Consider the following 18,934-nt stretch of genomic DNA (forward strand, 5'->3'; position numbering starts at 1 on the left):
TGCGGCACGGCTGCCAAATTATAAGCCAAGCTGGCGTTGATTTGCTTACAGCAGGGATATTTTATTTTATTTACTCATGAAAGCCTCATCATCTGTTAAGACCTTGTTTAGTTCTAAAAAGTTTTTTTAAAAAGTGCTACAGTAACCATTACATCGGATCTTGCGATACGTGCATGGAGCATTAAATGTAGACGAAAAACAAAACTAATTGCACAGTTTGGTTGAAAATTGCGAAACGAACGTTTTGAACCTAATTAGTCCATGATTGAACACTAATTGCCAAATAAAAACGAAAGTGCTACCATAGTCAAATTTTCAAAATTTGGCCAACTAAACAAGGCTAGCAAGCAAGCTAGCAAGCAAAAGAAGAGTGGAAAAAGACATCAACTATGGCCTGGTTTAGTTACCAAAAATTTTCACCATAAACTATCACATCGAATCTTACGGCACATGCATGGAGTATTAAATATAGACGAAAAAAAAACTAATTGCACAATTTGGTTGGAAATCGCGAGACGAATGTTTTAAGACTAATTAGTCCATGATTAGCCATAAGTGCTACAGTACTAACATGCGCTAATGATGGATTAATTAGGCTTAATAAATTCGTCTCGCAGTTTCCAGGCGAGCCATGTAATTAGTTTTTTTTATTAGTATCCGAAAACTCCTTCCAATATCTCTGAAACATCCGATGTGACATCCAAAGCAACGCCTTATTCCCTATCCCAAATGATCTTTTCTCTCCTTGGTCTGTCCAACTGCAAGCTAGCAAGCAAGAGCTGGAGTCAGGGCAGATACGCATACTCCCTCCGTCCCATTGAGTTTGTCGCTCGGGAACCGGGATTATGAAGGGGGCACGGTTTTCAAACGACAAACTCAATGGGACGGATGGAGTATACGCTAGCAGGAGCGTAGCTTATATTTATTACTGGCCTATGATGGGACGATGAGAGAGCTTTTGGCAGGTGATGGGTGCAGGCAGTGAGGCAGAGGTACCCATTGAACAACGGCTACTACAGGGTTCACGCAATCACTGGCCTGGTACCCATTGAACGGTTTGGCTGGTAGCATCGACGTACGCGACCACCGTAAACTGGGTAGCTTTTTTGGCACAGTGACATGCCAGTGAGCTCAGAGCCGGTCACTCTGGCGCCGAGCTCCCTGGCATATCATTCATCGTGCCCAGGAGCTCGGCACCAGAGACGCTGGCGCCTAGCTCGACGTCAGCATCAATAACGCTGAGCTAAGGGTCTATTTTCTAAATTCTTTCTGTCAGGAGTCTATTTGTAAGAAACTTAAAAAAAAAAGGGCTAAAATATAAAAAATTTCGGAAGGCTTCACCGCTTCAAAACGCATGCAACCTAGCCCGCGTGGCCGCATGCACGCGAGAAGGCATGTCGCCCAGTCTCCGCGCGGCTTGCTTGGCCACCCTGCGCCGCTGGCTGCTGCAGTCTCACGTCGTGAGGAACGAATCAATTGCGCAGAGGCGTGGAGTTTCACACAGAGCCGCAGGCACAGAGGCCATCAGGTTTGTTGCCTTGCCGCGCTGAGTTTGAATCATCTAATTTTGTTGATAAAAAACTTACGTACATAATTGTTTATCAATTATTCTTTGTTGCCTTGTTCATCACTAGATTAGAGATTGGTTCCTAGTTTGCCCAAGATTAATATTAGAAGACATATCACACACACACACACAAAACAGCTAGCTTTGCTTGTGTTATGTTGATAAATTGGTAAGACCATGTGAAACATTTTATTGGAATTGTTCATGTAGATGACACTACTTCTAGTCACATTTATTGAGCGGGATATTTCCTTAGAGGCCGATGAAGATGGTATAATTGTGCCATTCATGTCCTTTAGAAAGCAGCGACTAAAAAGTCGGACGATTAAGTCTCTTTTATGCCTATTTCAAACTATCACTATTGCTTTTGAACTATTTATATTCTAATTTGGTAAATTTAAGATTTATTATGTTATTTAGTGCCCGCATAACGAATTATGTTGTGAATTTTACAATTATTTACCGAATTGTATGTGAAAATTTTTGTATGGCATACCCTATGCAAAAATCCTAGGTCCGCCGGTGGCATATCTAGGTATTTTTTTATAAAGCATAATGGATCCAACAATTATTATTGATGATAATGGTCAGAACCAAATTAAAGGCCAAATGTTTTTCTAATTATTATGAAAATTTCTAGTATTTTTTCCCTAATGTGTCTGTGAGAATTAAATTGGATGTTTCTTCGAATCCTTATAAAGCTTTTTTTCCTAACGCTCTTATCATGATAATTAACATGGAAACTTCTTTAGATCCTCTAATTAGTGCTAGTAACATTTACCCATTTTGTCCACAATTGCAGCAAGGCCAGCATTGCCTCCCTTTCTTTAACAAGCTAAGACAACTCACAAGAGGCATGAGATGGCCCTTGTTCGATGGTAATACTTACAAAACGTCCAAGAGAACCACATGCATGGTAGTCAATCATTGACCCAATAATATGCATGGTTTATCCCTAATTGTCGCTAAATAAACATATAGAAATGCTATACAATACACATGTGTTTTAGCATAAAAAAACACATGGATTTTTTTCTCTCTCTCTCTCCCTCTCTCTTTTCAACTGTCTTCTCGGCCTCGAGGACGACTTCTCCGTGCACTCACGCAGCGGCTTGACCAACTCGGCTCCCACGGAGGACCAGCGCGCTAGCCAGCCGAAGCTCCCCACCGACGCCACTGCCGGCGCTGCCGCCATTAGTGCAGGGAGGCACCCACACGACGTCCAATCTCACTACACCACATCACCGTCAGATATCTGACGCTAAAAATTATATTTGGCGATGGATGATCTGTCCCTAAAGGTAATTCACAGACTGTCTGACGCTAAATCCTCATTTAGCGATTTGCTGTCTGTCGCCATAGGTACTCATATTTAACGTTTAACTGTCCGACGCTAAAATGAGGTATACTGTCAATCTATCTGTCTTCAAAAATAAATGGGCCCCACCCTCACACGCATATTCAGCTCGCGCGTCCGTTTACATTCATCTCCCAGGCAAATATTGGCCTGGCCCACGAGTACAGAAACCCTAGTCCAAATCCCAAATCTAGAAGCGCCCAACCTGCCCGCGCGTCGCCGCCCTCTCCCTCTCCCAAATCGCGTTCGCCCGGCCACCCACAACCCTCATAATCTCAGACCCGCCCCAAAGCTCTGCGCTGGCACCCTGCTCCCTCCCAAATCCCGCCGTCCCCTAGCTCCCTCCCGCCCTGTGCCGCCCACCCTCTAGGACTCAGCACGCCGCCCAGCCCTCCCTCTGCTACTGCGCCGCTAGGAACCCCGCCCGCCCCGCCTAACTGTCCTCGCGGGAGCGCCACCTAGAGCCCCATCAACCCCTGGTCCCACCTGCCCCGCCCACCCCCTACAACTACGCTCTGCCCCCCAGAGCCATCCCTCACCACGCGCTTCACCACCCCCGGTGGCGTGCCCCCCAGCATCCACGGCGGTGCGACCTCCTCCACCCCCGGCGGCGCTCCATCCCCCATCCGACGTGGCTTCCTCTCCACTCTAGCGCGGCTTCCTTCCTCCCCTTTTGGAGCCTTCTGCTGAGTTGGGGCAGAGCTGCTGGGGTGGGGGTGTTGCCCTCGCTCGCTGCTCGCCATGTGCCGTGGCCGTCGCCGCCGTTTCCCATGTCCTCGCGGCAGGGTGTGTTGGGGCGCGACCTGTCGCAGCGCGCTTTCGCTGTTGTTGTTGCTGATTGCAGAAGCTATCGCTGTTCTTCGTAAGTTCCTTGTTCCTATACTTTTGCTGCTGATTTGAGGAGCTATATGCCGTTTGTGTGCCTATCCGTGTTGCCTTTCGGCACGGGCCCTGAAAGGGAAGGGAGATTAGGGGGTGTCGGGTGTGTGTGTGTGTGTATGTGAGGGGGTGTTGTGGGGGCGGGAGGTGGCGAAGGCTAAGGGGATCGAAGCCGACCTTGTTCTGTGCGATCGTTGTTTGGGTAATTTTGGTTCAGTAGACGTTCTGGCTTGTAACAGTGAGCATACTTGATCGGAGTTGTAGCCGATTTTGGTGTATCTGCTCTGAATTTGATGTGTGGAGGATTGGATCTGTAGAATTTGTGCAAGGCTTCTAGGTGATGAATAGGTCATATCATAATTGTGGTTGTTAGAAAATGCATGTTTCAGTTGTGTCCTGGAAAAGAGATTGCAGAGTGATTTTATTTTGTTCGTTTACGTTGATATCATATACTAGCAAAATTTGCATAAGCTTGCTAGCTGTTATAGCCTTATAGGTCTGGACCTTTCTACTATCATATATGTGTGTAATGTTTGATCAATATGGGCTGAAACATTTCTAAACTAGAACAAATACTTATGGGCTGCTCGGAGTTGCTTCCTTACTATGTTAGGTTAACTTCTGCATAAAAAATTAATAATCTTTAGATGGCACTTGGATACTGCACTTTACTACTACCTCAGATACTGCACTTGGATTAAACTGATCTTTTTAAAATAAAGGATAGTGATTTCTAAACTAGTACAAATACTAATTGGTATTGTCATGTGCATTTTCCTGTAGACAACTCATAACACAAGTGATGCAGCCATTGAACATCATAATTTGCGACCAAGACCACAAAAAAATAAACTAGACTTGACATAATTTTCATTTTGTTTTGATCTGTGATGCATGACCAATGTCCTAATTAAACCTATCTGTGATAGATAAAGGAATGCAAGAAGAAGGAATGCAAGAAGGCATCTAGTACACCTCTCAAGGGCACTACAGGTATGTCCCAAAATTAGAGTCTGACAAAGTGAATAGAGGCTACAAGTGAATAGAAAATAACAGCTCAATTACATATGCAAGTACTAGCTAGTAGTACTTCTCATGGTCCGACAAAGTCACAAAGTGATGGCTTCTACTATTAGCAATAGGTCCCTCAAGTTTATTATTGCAATGGACTAGCTTCCCAAACAACTTCAATCGTCTAGAAATATCTTATTCGCAGCTATAGGGTCTATCTCTATCTGCCTGGTTGACTTACCAATTGCTAAGTATCATAGCAGCGAGTATGATGGGCAGGTAGGTACTTTTTATTTCTGTTATCTGTATAATAGATCACCTTTAAAATTGATACCTACGTCAGCACCAAGCAGTTTGATCTTAGCAGTATGAAGAAGATCACACTAGTATGTAGGTCGAAAGAAACTTGCTATCTTCACTTTTGGATTGAATATTCGCATTATCGACTTTTCAATCATGTTGAAATTATTCATGCAACACGGCCTGCCTGCTTGTCTCCTTGACTGATTATGTAGCCTAGGAGGGTGTTCGGCTGGCTGGCTGGTGCTGGCCAGCCCACTCACGCGGTCACTGTTCACATGAACAGTATCTTCCAGCCAGAACATTATTTTTCTCTCACAACAAACCAGCCGGAACAGTATTTTTGCTTTTTTTCTTCAGGCCAGCCGAACAGCCTCTAGAACTTCTTGACATTGTCATTTTCTAAATTCTAGATAAGCATTGAATGGAATTTTTCAATGGGAATACTGGATATAAAAGGCGTCCAAGTTATGGTTGAATAGTGTATCTAGTATGCTGGGTGGTGAGCATGTGTTGTTTTTCTTATTTAGCCTTTGGTTTAATTTCTCTCTTGTTTAATTAATTAGAGCATTTATTAGCTGGCAGATTAGTAAGTTAAATCAATTAGAGCATTTAGTAGAGCCGGCAGATTAGTAAGTTAAATCCATTATTTCTTTGCTTCCAATGAAGTATTATTATCGAAGTGATATTTATGTACATGTATTTCAGAGAAATAGGCCTTAGGATGTGAAACACAAAGTACTAGTATTGTTTCCTAAGGAGTACATTCATGTAATTCTTTTGGTGGTTGACTTTGCTGGATGTGATGTACACAAACATATGGTGTACAAGACAAATTCATTTGGTGCTTGACTTTGATGGATGTGATGTACAAGGCAAATTGGATGTTATATGTATTGAGCTGCATGTGATATGTGTTTGTGTATCTTCATGTGACACGTGGACACTATATGAGCATTGAATATCGTTTTGATATGTGCTAAAAATTATATTTTTTTTCTATATTAAATTATTCTGTTGAGCAGTCTGTCGCTGTAAATGTATGGAGTGTTGGATGATCTGACGGTGAATGTGCGGTAACAGATTATCTGTCGCTAAAGAGTGGCTACAGGCTATCTGTCGCTGTAAATATTCACTGTAACAGACCATCTAACACTAAAAGTACCATCTGACGCTAAAGATTTTTAGCGACAGGATTTACAGCGTCTGCGCAAGTCTATCGCTATAACTTTTTAGCGTCAGTTCGTCTATCGCTGTAGCCACTTTTAGCGTCAGATTGTCCATCGCTAATCTTAGTGTTGTGGTGTAGTGAAGAAGGCTGGAGGTAGAAGGAGGATGGAGGCTGTTGGATCTTAATTTTATGGTGCAAAAAAATTTATGTGTTGAAACTACATAAAACACATGGTTGTGTGGTAGACCGACTCGTAAACATAATGTCAACCAATCAGAAAAGAGCACATGCGTTTTTGTTGTAGCACTTGCGCCACTGGATAAGCCTTGACTTTATTTCTCAGCACACATCTTTAAAACGTCACGGTCAGCCTGCCTCACATGATTTTGCTTCCACACACATAATCAGAGCACGGTCAAATGATTTTATTGCCTTCAGAAACCCTAGAGTCTATATATATCTCCCAAACGTAACCGATTACTAATTGACGCGAACACCTCAAAATGAATTCCACGTTCCTCCCATCAGATCCGTGAACAGCACCGTACCACGTGTGTAATTGTCCCAGCGCATGCTTTCCAACGATCCCAAATATTGTATGTAGGACAAGCTAGTATTCCGCTAGCGGTCGTCAATTTCTCATTTTCTAGGCAGGCCGGCCCGTCCCTTGCGTCGTCCGCACCTGCACCTGATCCTAGAAAAGCACAAGACACTAGCGGCCGGGCACACGGCCCCCAACGCCACGCTGCTCCCTTCCCAGCCAAGAGCCAGCTCCCAACACAACATCCGATTCCCTAACAGGTCGATGCCGGCATGCCTGTCACACACTTGCAGGCAAATAAAGCTGCAACTGAAAGAGACAATGGTGCACGGTAGGATTAGGTGTACCCGATGCACTCGGCCTTGCCATATATATATATGCACGTGTAATTTCCATTGCAGACGTTTTATTCGCCAAACATATGCATGCATACATGATACATCATCTCCGTGCAAGTATGACCGCATACTTCCAGTACTACCATCTTAGGAAACCGTTCAAATTAGCGAAGGGAAAACTAGTACGACCGCATACCACCTGGCCAGTTTGGTGTACGGTGTACCGTGATAGCTGCCTGTTTGGCACGCTCTAATTTTACAGCAACTTTTAAGACAAAAATATTCTCATTCCGCCAAGGTACTAAAAAGAATCCTCTGTAAGGCTCTGTTTGGGACCCACTCCGGTTAACTATTAGCTCTGTTAGATAGGAGGAAATCAGCTAAACTAGGTTATGAATGGAGCAGGATGTGTTTCGAAAGCAAGAACTTTACTAGAATAATGTATAGTAAGTTCAATCTGTGCTCACAACATTAAACAAAAAAATAAACAATCTGTAAAAATTAGGCCAAGAGTACGGCAATCAGGGTGACATGGGAACGTGCCCGCGGCCACCTGTTTCTTGTGTTTGAGCACTGTTATGCTTTCTCTAATCGACGGTCTTCCTTTTTTTTTTGCCGAAATTTGTCACGCTTCTCCACGCGTGGCCGGAGAAGACGAGTAGACGACCAGCCGCGGCTCCAGTCTCTGGAACCATCGCGGAAACGGCTTGTTTGCAAATATAAACCCAAGAATCAAAACACGTACGTACAGCGAAAATGATGCGCAACCAAGCAACCCGACTCTCTCTACTTATAAAAACGTGGAATGGTGAGCAGCTACTACCCGTACTACTCCCAACCCGTGGCGTAGGCGCGTAGCTAAAGTAACATTGCGCTCCTCGTCAGCTGCACTGAGCGCAATCACACGCCTCCTGCGCCCAAAAGAACCCGGTTCGATCGTCCCTAGCTAGCCTGCACCCCGTCCCAGCGGCCAGCCAGCCGACCATGGTGGCCAGCGGCGAGACGACGACACTGCTCGCCTCCGTCGCCGGTGACGCACAGCAGGCGCCGTTCCCGTGGAAGCTGGTGCTGCTGTGCGCGGCGCTCGCGTGGTGCGGCGTGCGCGCGCTGGAGTGGGCGTGGTGGCGGCCGCGGCGCCTCGCCCGGGTGCTGCGGTCGCAGGGCCTCCGCGGCACGGCGTACCGCTCCCTCGCCGGCGACGCGCCGCTGACGGAGCAGCTCAACCGGGAGGCCAGGTCCCGGCCCTTGCCGCTGGGCTGCCACGACGTCGCGCCCAGGGCGATGCCCTTGTTCCATCAGACCATGAAGGAGCACGGTACGGCACTACACGTTGCTTCCGTTTCCTGTCCTGCAGGCTACTCTTTCTTTGGGCACGCACACCCCCGTACAAAGTCTGCCTTGCTTGGTCTGGTCTCAAAAATTGCGAGGTCAACAGGTCCTGTGTCTACGAGACATACCGCGGCCAATTGGTTGTTTTGACTGAAATCCTTCAGTCTTCTCTTCAGTTGATTTTTCTCTGAAAGCACCTTCATCCCCTCCATATACATACATCGAGTTTTCTAAGTTGACTAGTGCCAGTTCATTGACTCTGTGTTCGATTACCAACTAGTAGTACCTTTCGTTGGATGCTGTTTCTATAGTTTCCAGATCTTTACACAGTTTTCTCTTCCATGTTTCAAAAACAAACAAAGATGTTTACATAGCTGCTCATGGACTAGTTTTCCCATTTCTGAAAACACATGTTCGACAAGGAGCTTTCCAATGAGAGGAACAGTACTAGCAAGAAATTTCCATTATATTGTCAAGGGTTAAGTCCAATTTACACCCTCCAACTTGCAGCAAAGTTCGGATTTCAACCTCGAACTTCAAAACCAGACAACTTTGGCCCTCCAACTCTCGAAAAAGTTCAACTTTCAACCTTCTGGGCGGTTTTGCGGGTAAACAGTAACTTTTGATATTTTCAGGAGCATCGGAATTTTATATTATTTTTTCGAGCATCTTAATTTCCTCAAATGAAAAAACTCAAAACTACAAAGTTGTAGATCTCATCGAGGTCTACAATTTACATATAAAAATTATCTTTATCCGACATCGTATTAAAGGGTTTTCTATTTTTTGAAATTTGAGTCTAATCACGCGATAAAATATGGTGCTGAAATTTTATATTATTTTTTCGAGCATCTTACTGTCCTCAAATGAAAAAACTCAAAACTACAAAGTTATAGATCTCATCGAGGTCTACAATTTACATATAAAAATTATCTTCATCCGACATCGTATTGAAGAGTTTTCTATTTTTTGAAATTTGAGTCTCATCACGCGTGAAACAATTTTGTCGCGTGATGAGACTCAAATTTCAAAAAATAGAAAACCCTTCAATACGATGTCAGATAAAGATAATTTTTATATGTAAATTGTATACCTCGATGAGATCTACATCTTTGTAGTTTTGAGTTTTTTCATTTGAGGAAAGTAAGATGCTCGAAAAAATAATATAAAATTTCAGCACCATATTTTATCGCGTGATGAGACTCAAATTTCAAAAAATAGAAAACCCTTCAATACGATGTCGGATAAAGATAATTTTTATATGTAAATTGTAGACCTCGATGAGATCTACAACTTTGTAGTTTTGAGTTTTTTCATTTGAGAAAATTAAGATGCTCGAAAAAATAATATAAAATTCCGATGCTCTTGAAAATATCAAAAGTTACTGTTCACCCGCAAAACCGCCCAGAAGGTTGAAAGTTGAACTTTTTCGAGAGTTGGAGGGCCAAAGTTGTCCGGTTTTGAAGTTCGAGGTTGAAATCCGAACTTTGCTGCAAGTTGGAGGGTGTAAATTGGACTTAACCCTATTGTCAATAACCACATCACATGCACCCAGGAGAGATGGACCTCGCACCAAACCACTTTTCTTCAAGGGGGAGCACCAAACTACTAATAATTCCAACGATAATGTGTGTGATCCTCTTGTTCTGAAGATGACCAGACTTCCATCATGCATTCATCATTCATGTCGTCCTGCCTCACTGGTTGCTGTCGGTTGTTTTCGATCGTATAGTACTTTATCCGCAACAGCTATCGTCCCACAGACAGAAAACGAAATAGTGGCACACACACCACCAAGCCACCCACTAACAAGCAGGATATGACTGAAAATGCGTGGTTGACAATGACAGGCAAGACGTCGATCACCTGGTTCGGGCCGGTGCCAAGGGTGACCATCACCAAGCCTGAGCTGGTGCGAGAGGTCCTGTCCAACAAGTTCGGCCACTACGAGAAGCTCAAGTTCGGTAGGCTTCAGAGGATGCTGCACAACGGCCTGGGCAGCCACGAGGGCGAGAAATGGGCCAAGCACCGCAGGATCATCAACCCCGCGTTCCATCTCGAGAAACTCAAGGTGAAATTGCTGCTGCTGACATGAACATTTGCCAATGCAGTGCTATCGATCTTAACGACGCCAGGAGTTACAATTACATACATACAGGATGTAAAATGCATGCCTTGTTTCTGTCTTCCATTTCCAGAGGATGTTACCGGCTTTCGCCGCGTGCTGCACGGATCTGGTCAAGAGGTGGGAAGGCCTAGTTGCAGATGGACAGCCGTGCGAGGTGGATGTGTGGCCTGAGATGCAGAACCTGACAGGGGATGTCATCTCTCGCGCCGCATTCGGCAGCAGCTACCTCGAAGGCAGGAGGATCTTCCAGCTTCAGGGGGAGCAGGTTCAGCTCGTCGTTCAGGCCATGCACAAGCTTCACATCCCTGGATACTTGTAAGCTCTTCTTTCCAACTCCTGCTTGTCTGCTTCCCCTGCATAGTGCTAATTGAAGAGTTTCGCGCGCAGGTACCTGCCTACAAAAACCAACCGAAGGATGAAGCAGATCGCCTCAGAGATCGAAGCGCTCCTTAAGGGCATCGTCGCCAAGAGAGAGAAACGCGCTGAGAACCAGCAGTGCGGCAAGCGACGATCTCCTTGGCCTGCTTCTGGAGTCCAACATGGAGCACTGCAGGGGTGACGGCAACTCCAAGGCCGGCATCACCACCGACGACGTCATCGGGGAGTGCAAGCTGTTCTACTTCGCCGGCATGGAGACCACGTCGGTGCTGCTCACGTGGACCATGATCATGCTCTCCAGTGCACCCGGAGTGGCAGGACCGGGCCAGGGAGGAGGTGCTTCACGTCTTTGGTGACAAGACGCCGGACTACGATGGCCTCAGCCGCCTCAGAATCGTAAGCAGTGCAAGCTTATATATTCACCGACCGATCGGCACATTATAATTGCGGCGTATGAGTGACCTGTGTAATTGTGATGCAGGTGACAATGGTGCTGTACGAGGTACTGCGTCTGTACACGCCGCTGACGGCGGTCCAACGGCAGACGTACAAGCCGATGGAGCTCGGCGGCGTCAGGTACCCGGCAGGCGTGATGCTGATGCTGCCGCTGCTGTGCATCCACCACGACAAGGACGTGTGGGGTCCCGACGCAAGCGAGTTCAGGCCGCAGAGGTTTGCCGAGGGGATCTCCAAGGCGTCCAGGGACGCGCCGGCGTTCTTCCCGTTCGGCTGGGGACCGCGCACCTGCATCGGCCAGAGCTTCGCGCTGCTTGAGGCCAAGATGGGGCTCTCCATGATCCTGCAGCGCTTCGCGTTCCAACTCTCGCCGGCCTACACGCACGCGCCGTTTCCCCACGGCATGCTGCAGCCGGAGCACGGTGCGCAGGTCATGCTCAGGCCGCTCCCCTGAGATGATGATGAGCTACCTCCCAACACTTGGATGCATGGTGTTAGGGTAATCGATGTCTTCATCTGCATGTACAGCATATGTATGTACTACACTTGCAAGGCGCGCTTGTGAAAAGTAAATTGCCTTTCTAGTAACTGATGAGATGTATCTCACTTATTACTGGTTGAGAGACTGATGGTTAATTGCAGGCAACTACCCATATCCATGGTCCGGTGAATGTATAATGCCTTAGGGCCCCTTTGAAGCGTTGGATTTTTGCAGGAATTGTGAAGAAATTTCACAGAAATCAGTTCATTTTCACACCAAAACACAGGAAACATGAAAGAATCCCGCAATCCAAAGGGGCCCTTAGTTTGTTTTTCACAAAGGACAGTAAAGGTTTTACCACAAGTTTATTGCAAAGAATGTGCTAACCAAGTTTTTTTAGGGCAAAAGTTTTACCACAAGTTTTATTGAAACAAGGAAATACAAACAAAGTGCTAGCTAATTTTTTTGAGTGGAAACCTTCTAGCCCAAAAACCACAGGGCTAGAGGGGCCACACAATCCTCAGAATGACTTCAATTCGATACTAAGACTTAACCGAACTAAAGTCGCTTATTAGCACAACTAAACCAATCGGCACTACACACTAGAGCACGAATGGTCACTAGAGCAAATTAGAGATGAGGGAGACGAGGTTAAGCGAGGGGAAAAGTGAGATGCCCCACTACTGTGGTCCTCACTACCTGCCATGCCTCCGGCAGGCAACTCTGCCAGCGCCGAAGGCATGGAGTTGGAGGTACACGAGGCAAGTAGCCCTAGGCAAATTTTACCGAAAACCGAACCAAACTAACCGAGAATTCAAAAATTCGGTTACCTATTCCGTTAGCGGTTCAGAGAAACCGAAGTTTAATCGATAAAATCGGTTCCACATTTCGGTTAACTGAAGTTACCGAAGGATGGAACCAACTACCCGACTCCCCACCTACTAGCCCCTCCCTGCACGTAGTTCCACAGCTCGATTTCATAGGAGGCTGGCTGCCCGAGTCCCCACTTGCGTAGCCCCTCCCCAATCCCTACCCGCACGGCCACCTCCCCAATCTCCACCCGCGAAGCACGAGCGCGTAGCCCCTCCCCACCCGCGCATAGCTGGCCGCCCCAGCACCCCCTCCTCGACCCCCTGTCTGCCGCCCTGCTCGATGGCCGGCCGGCTTGGCGCCGCCACAGTTAACAACCATGTGGTGATGCGGATCTCGCCTCTCGATCTCGGTGGCACACAGCGTAGCTCGATGGTCGTCCAACCCCAAACTCGCCGGCTCAACGTGGAGGCGCGAGACTGCGAGCCACAGCCGGCTGCCTAGTCCCCGCTCTGGCGTTCCACACCAGCGCCCCCAGCTCCGACGCTCTGCACCATGCTTGTTTGTATTGTTCAGTGTTTTCGGTTATAACCAGAACCAAACCGAAGTAACCGAAGCCGAATTTACTCAGTTCTTGTTTCTGAAAAGAACCGAACGGTTCTTGTTTTCTAAGAACCGAACTTGTGTAGGAACCGCAGAACCAAACAGATCGGTTCGGTGAGAACAGAATGCCAAGGCCTAAGGGCAAGAGCAGGTAGCTAGACGGAGGATTGGAGCAGCCTAAGGCCACCCCCAACGCGACATGTTGTATAGTAGTCCCAGCTGCTACAGAAGCACTCAAGGTCTAGATCAGCATCAGTGGGGGTTCCGCAGAGCGTCAGAGCAGCCTGCGGGAGCAACTACAGCTTGGTCTGACGAAATGCACAAGCACTAGCTGTAGCTTGCCTTGTGAAATATAATCCTGTCATGGGCAGTCTACCTTGGCCAAAAGCTGAAGCAAATTTCCTGCTGCAAGTACACACTCGCAGACCATAAAAGAGTGGAAGCGTTAGCCTGCATGAGGAACATTGATAGCCTCAAGTCTTTAACATCTAACATGGCAACAACTTTTATCTAAGACCACCATCTTTGTTAGCCTGCGTTGGGCATGCTCTAAGTAGCGTAGTTCAGGATGAAGCGGTGCCAATAGGGGTCCAATGCCCTAATTTTATTGGTAAGATTTACTTCTTTTCCTTGAAAACATGTGGGAGAACATAACCTTCATTCCAAACATTATTTTTTCACATCTCCTATACATTAGAGCGCCAAAAATTGAGCTTAATTCCAGGCACCACTCTCCCAGACACCGGCAAGCATGTTGCAACCCTAGTAAGTATATCAGCTACAGCCTTAGTCAATATGTCTTATGTAGACCCTAATCAATATGGTTGCATTGACCCCTTAATCAAAATGGATGCTACAAGCCTAAACTCTATTCCAGCTGTGACCCTAATCAGTATGTCTACAATGACCCTAATCAATATGTCTGCTATGGCCCCTAATTGGTATTTACACATCAACCACTAATCAAAATAAATGCTACAAACCTAATCAGTATACTTAATTGTGGCAAAGTCCAACAACCAAATCGGACCAACCATAGCATATATTTTTATAATATGCTAATTTGGTGCAATAAATATTTTCGGTCTTTTGTTTATCGGTTAAACATAAAGGTCTCGTTCGGCTTACCTCATATTCGGCTTGTTCGGCTTCTTTTTTTTTTCAATCGGAACAGTATTTTTCTCTCACAATAATTCAGCCGAAACAGTGTTTTCAGCCAGTTTCAGTCAAGTTTCAGATCAGCGAACGGGACCAAAAGGTTTGACTTAAGATAATTCTAAGAATTGACTTATTTAGGATCGGAGAGGTGAGAATGAGCTCGTGCGACCAAGCTGAGATGATAAGAGCACTGATGAAGACTGTTGGAGGCCAGCCAGACAAGGATGACCACGAGGAGGAAGAGAGTCAATATGAGAATGTGAAATTCTTTCAAAAAGAATGAAAAAAAAACATGAGAATGTGAACATAGCGAGAAAAAGAGCTAACAAAGAAGAAAAAGAAATGCAGCTAAAACTTCCCTCTGTATATGCCACGTGAAGAACACCTCCGATAATTTGGTATGCCATCATATCTATCCTATACTCCTGATCCTGAATATTCCCGAATACCAAGCCGCCTCTCACAAACTACTGTACAGCAACAGTCCCCTGCCTCAGGCCACTGTTCCTAAAACAGTGATCCAACCAGGACCGTCGGATCGGCACCCGGCCATCGACTGCCGCCTACATTGCTACCCTCGCCCTCTCCCGAACTTCACGCTTCCACCGGCAAAAAAAGAAAAAAGAAAAAAAAAAGCTTTTACCTGCGTGTTATTATAAAAGTTGATAATTATCTATAAACCATTAAAAAAATTGAGTTCTTACATGTGCCACTGTTGTGAACTATTTTGTCCTTCATGCCACTTCTGTCAGATTTAGCTTTAACGATGTCAAACCGCGGTTGTGAAAAATCTAAAATACCCTCATGTCTAAATATGTAATTATTTTTTTTGAACATCTTAATGACCTCAAGTGAAAAAACTCAAAACTAGAAAGTTATAAATCTCGACAATATCTACAATTTTTGTATAAAAATTATCTTCATTTAATTATGTAAAAAATATGATTTGATATTATTAATGTCTTAGAAAAATCATATTTTTTATGGAATCAAATTAAGATAATTTTTATAAAAATATTATAGATCTCGACGAGATCTACAACTTTCTAGTTTTGAGTTTTTTTTTCATTTGAGATCATTAAGATACTAAAAAAATTAATTGCATATTTAGACCTGATGATATTTTCGACTTTTCACACCGGCAGTTCGATACCGTTAAAGTCAAATTTGACAGAAGTGGTGTGGCCATGTGAAGAGTAAAAGAGTTCAGAGTAGTGACATATGTGAGAACTTAATTTTTTTTTTAAGATCGTGGGTAATTATCAATTTTTATAAAGGCACACCAGTAAAAGCCTTAAAAAAAAGGCCTCCTGCGTTGAGCCCTCCCTCCCCACGCGTCCTCTGCAACCTCCCCTCCCCTCGCTCCCTCACCGCCCCTGCCAGCGCCGCCCCCCGCCCTGCCCGTCGTCCTCGCGCTGCCGCGCCTTCTCCCGCGCAGCCCCGCGGTGGCGTCACGGCACATTGGCGCGGCCGGCCCCCGCCGCGGAACAGCGACGCGCCCACCCCGGAGTGGCAGCCTGGGCGCGGGCCGCCGCCGTGCGGCAGCGCAGGCACGGGGAGCAGCCCCGGTACAGACGCACCCCTCCCCGCTCGGTGGTGCTGCAGACTCAGCCTCGACTCGGCATCTCACGTGCGCCCAACAGCGAAGCGCCCAACCCCGGCATGCCAGCGCTGATCCATGTCAGCAGCCACGCCCGCCCTGAGTGTTGTGCCTACCTTGGCTCCATTCCTAATGTTTCCTCTCATCCGTTATTGCAGTCCGCTATTGAGCACTACCATCACCAGGTTCTGAGTTGCAATTTGTTCATGTCGATTTGTGCTATGGGCAGTACATTCACAGGCTGTGATATTTCATAGGTAACACAACTTCCAATCCAATGTTGCTATGTATTATGTACATTTTCGTTTTAATTATCCATGCACCTACAGTCCGCTGCACCAGGTAAGCAGCTCTCTTTTAAATTCCAGTACTTCAGTTCCTCAAATTTCGTTGTTTTCGCCTGACATTGTGCTTAACGCCAAACTATTGATTCAGACAGGTGATTAATTGAAAAACTAATTGTCCTGACATGCAGGTATTAGTGCCTCCCAACAGGTTTCCGGGTCCTGGTTGAAAAGAGCCCCTTCAAGTATCAAAACCGCACACACAATGTTGTCTATACCGAAATTTTGTACGATATATCAGATCAATGTTCTCAGGCTAGGCAGGTAGTCGACCATGAAAAGTCATATCACGGAAAAGTTGGATAAATGTCTCATGCCTCAGTAGCGCCATGAATCTTCTTCTGACTATGACTGTTCCCGATGCTTGATGTTTAGACTGGAATACAGACAGTAGGGTATTTAACCAAACTGGAATTCAAAGATTATATAAGTATGTCGAGCTTAGCAGTTAGGGCCATTTCATCCAACTCATTGTCTACCAGGATAATAAAATCGTATTACGTGTTTAAAGTCAAAGCAGGCAGTGCTTATTCACCTTTTTTTTTCTCTACTTCACATAAGCTATACTTAAGTAGCTGTATCCTTACTCTGCAAGCATTTGCTTTATGAAGCCATTCCGATTGTCCTCCATAATTTGTGCTTAATAAAGTGATCTTTGTCCCCTACTGCAGCATTACCGATTTATCAAATTATAAATTTTGAGTCAAAGTTTTCCTGCAGCTGAAAAATGGAGTCTATAGGCTCAGGCGTTATATCAGATTTCCATCCTGGCCTTATTATGCATATAAAGTCAAATAGGTTCACAAGCTCAAAACTGCAGGTTATCTTTTGTACTTGCTTTTGTGCACCGTTTTGCCCCTGTCAACAGTAAGCTGCATCCAGCATGCTATCTCTGTTTCAGAACTACCTGGTTTGCTACAGACAACCAATTCCACATTGGTTCTTTATTCATTTGATTTATGCAGTGTTTCTTTTTTTATGCTATTAATTATCCCTTTCATGCAATCTCTGTTTCAGAACTATCTGGTTTGCTACAGACAACCAATTCCACATTGGTTTATTCATTTGCTTTATGCAGTGTTTGTTTTTTTATGCTATTAATTATCCCTTTCATTGCCCACCTTATAGGCAGTTATCATACTGCTAGCATACCACTTTGTGCTTTTCATTATACTCACTTTCAGCAGCATTGTACACCAATTTGTTTTCTCAAGCGTTTCTTTTCTTTCTTCAGAAAAATTACACCCTTCAAATTTATTTCTCTTTTTCAGGAGCGCACATCATTAAAATTTCCAGCTATTTGGGTTGCAGGCTCTACTACAACTAGACTCCTACTGTGGCTCTAGCTGTCTAGCATATGAACAAGGAAGGATGTCTTCCTAGGATCTTGGATGATGCAGATATATAATCTCAAGGCCAAAATGATAAAAGAAAGGTGATAGACCCAAACAATCCTACCTCAGTTGCCAAGTAACATGTGTTCTCAACTCCCAGCCTAAATAAATTCCATTTATCTGTTAATTTGAATAGTAAATATGTTACAATGGAGGTGTCTTTTTTCTTTGCTTTTTATTTTATCTCAGTTATGCATTTTCTAATCCTGGTGAAAATGCTCAAAAATGTCACAGTAAGTTTGCATGTGCAAGTTTTTGCCACCAATTTGTATTAGGTGTTTAGGGTTTAGGATTGCTTGCCACTGAACCCAAAACGGTAAAGCAGTTTTCGGCACGTAAACATGCTCGCTCAATTTATGGCCTGACTCACTTCTTCTTTTACTTTTCGTCTGCCAATAAGGCTCTGTTTCGTGTTCACAGCATCAGGGACTCATCATATACCTATTTCCAAGTTGTTGACAAGGCTCTTGGCTTCACGCTACGTTTCAGGCTTCGACACTGCAAATTATGGCAACTACATAGTGCTCTCAGGCTCTCGGCCGTGCTGCTCTGCTCACCTACTATTGGTGCTCTGTTCAGCTGCAGTATATGGATGAGGCTGCATCTTGAATTGAGAGAGGCATCCCCGCATGTTCCAGACTTATGACAGTTACTTTGGTGCTTTCCTTCGACATGTAAATTTTACTTATATCATGTAGTTTCTTGCCCGCGCTTCGCGCGGGGTTACCGGCTAGTTTTAGTCGTGATTGTGTACAAACACGCGTGCCCTATAAATAGTGGCGCTTTGTGTCCTTATCAGGAAAAACTACGACACCGCCTAGGCGCGCACACCTACTAATCTGCTATCCTTGTCGCTACTCGCTAGTGTTGATTTAAGATCCCCATCATATTTTTCTTGCCCACTTTCCCGGAAGCATGTGAGAGCGAGTCTTTTTTTAAGAATGGACTCCACGCGTTTATTAAACAGTAGAGATTGTTTTACACGACAACCGACCAAAGAACAGAAAAATGAAAAAAAAAGAACACGACGATGAATTGAGATCTATTAAATTAAAGAGAGAGAGAGAAAAATAACCCATGTCACCGATG

General features: G+C 45.1%; 1 long non-coding RNA gene and 1 pseudogene across 1 annotated transcript; both read left to right on the top strand.

Moving 5' to 3' along the window:
- The first annotated feature begins 8,000 nt into the window (after nucleotides 1–8,000).
- On the top strand, nucleotides 8,001–12,119 carry LOC136456265 (cytochrome P450 CYP72A616-like; annotated as a pseudogene).
- A 5,078-nt stretch (nucleotides 12,120–17,197) lies between these two features.
- On the top strand, nucleotides 17,198–18,682 carry LOC136458543 (uncharacterized). The gene is made up of 3 exons (XR_010760013.1): nucleotides 17,198–17,271; nucleotides 17,723–17,886; nucleotides 18,266–18,682. It is a non-coding gene; the product is annotated as an uncharacterized lncRNA (long non-coding RNA).
- Nucleotides 18,683–18,934: the final 252 nt, after the last annotated feature.

The sequence above is a fragment of the Miscanthus floridulus genome, chromosome 6, assembly GCF_019320115.1.
Source record: "Miscanthus floridulus cultivar M001 chromosome 6, ASM1932011v1, whole genome shotgun sequence".
In the NCBI taxonomy this organism is placed as follows: Eukaryota; Viridiplantae; Streptophyta; class Magnoliopsida; order Poales; family Poaceae; genus Miscanthus; species Miscanthus floridulus.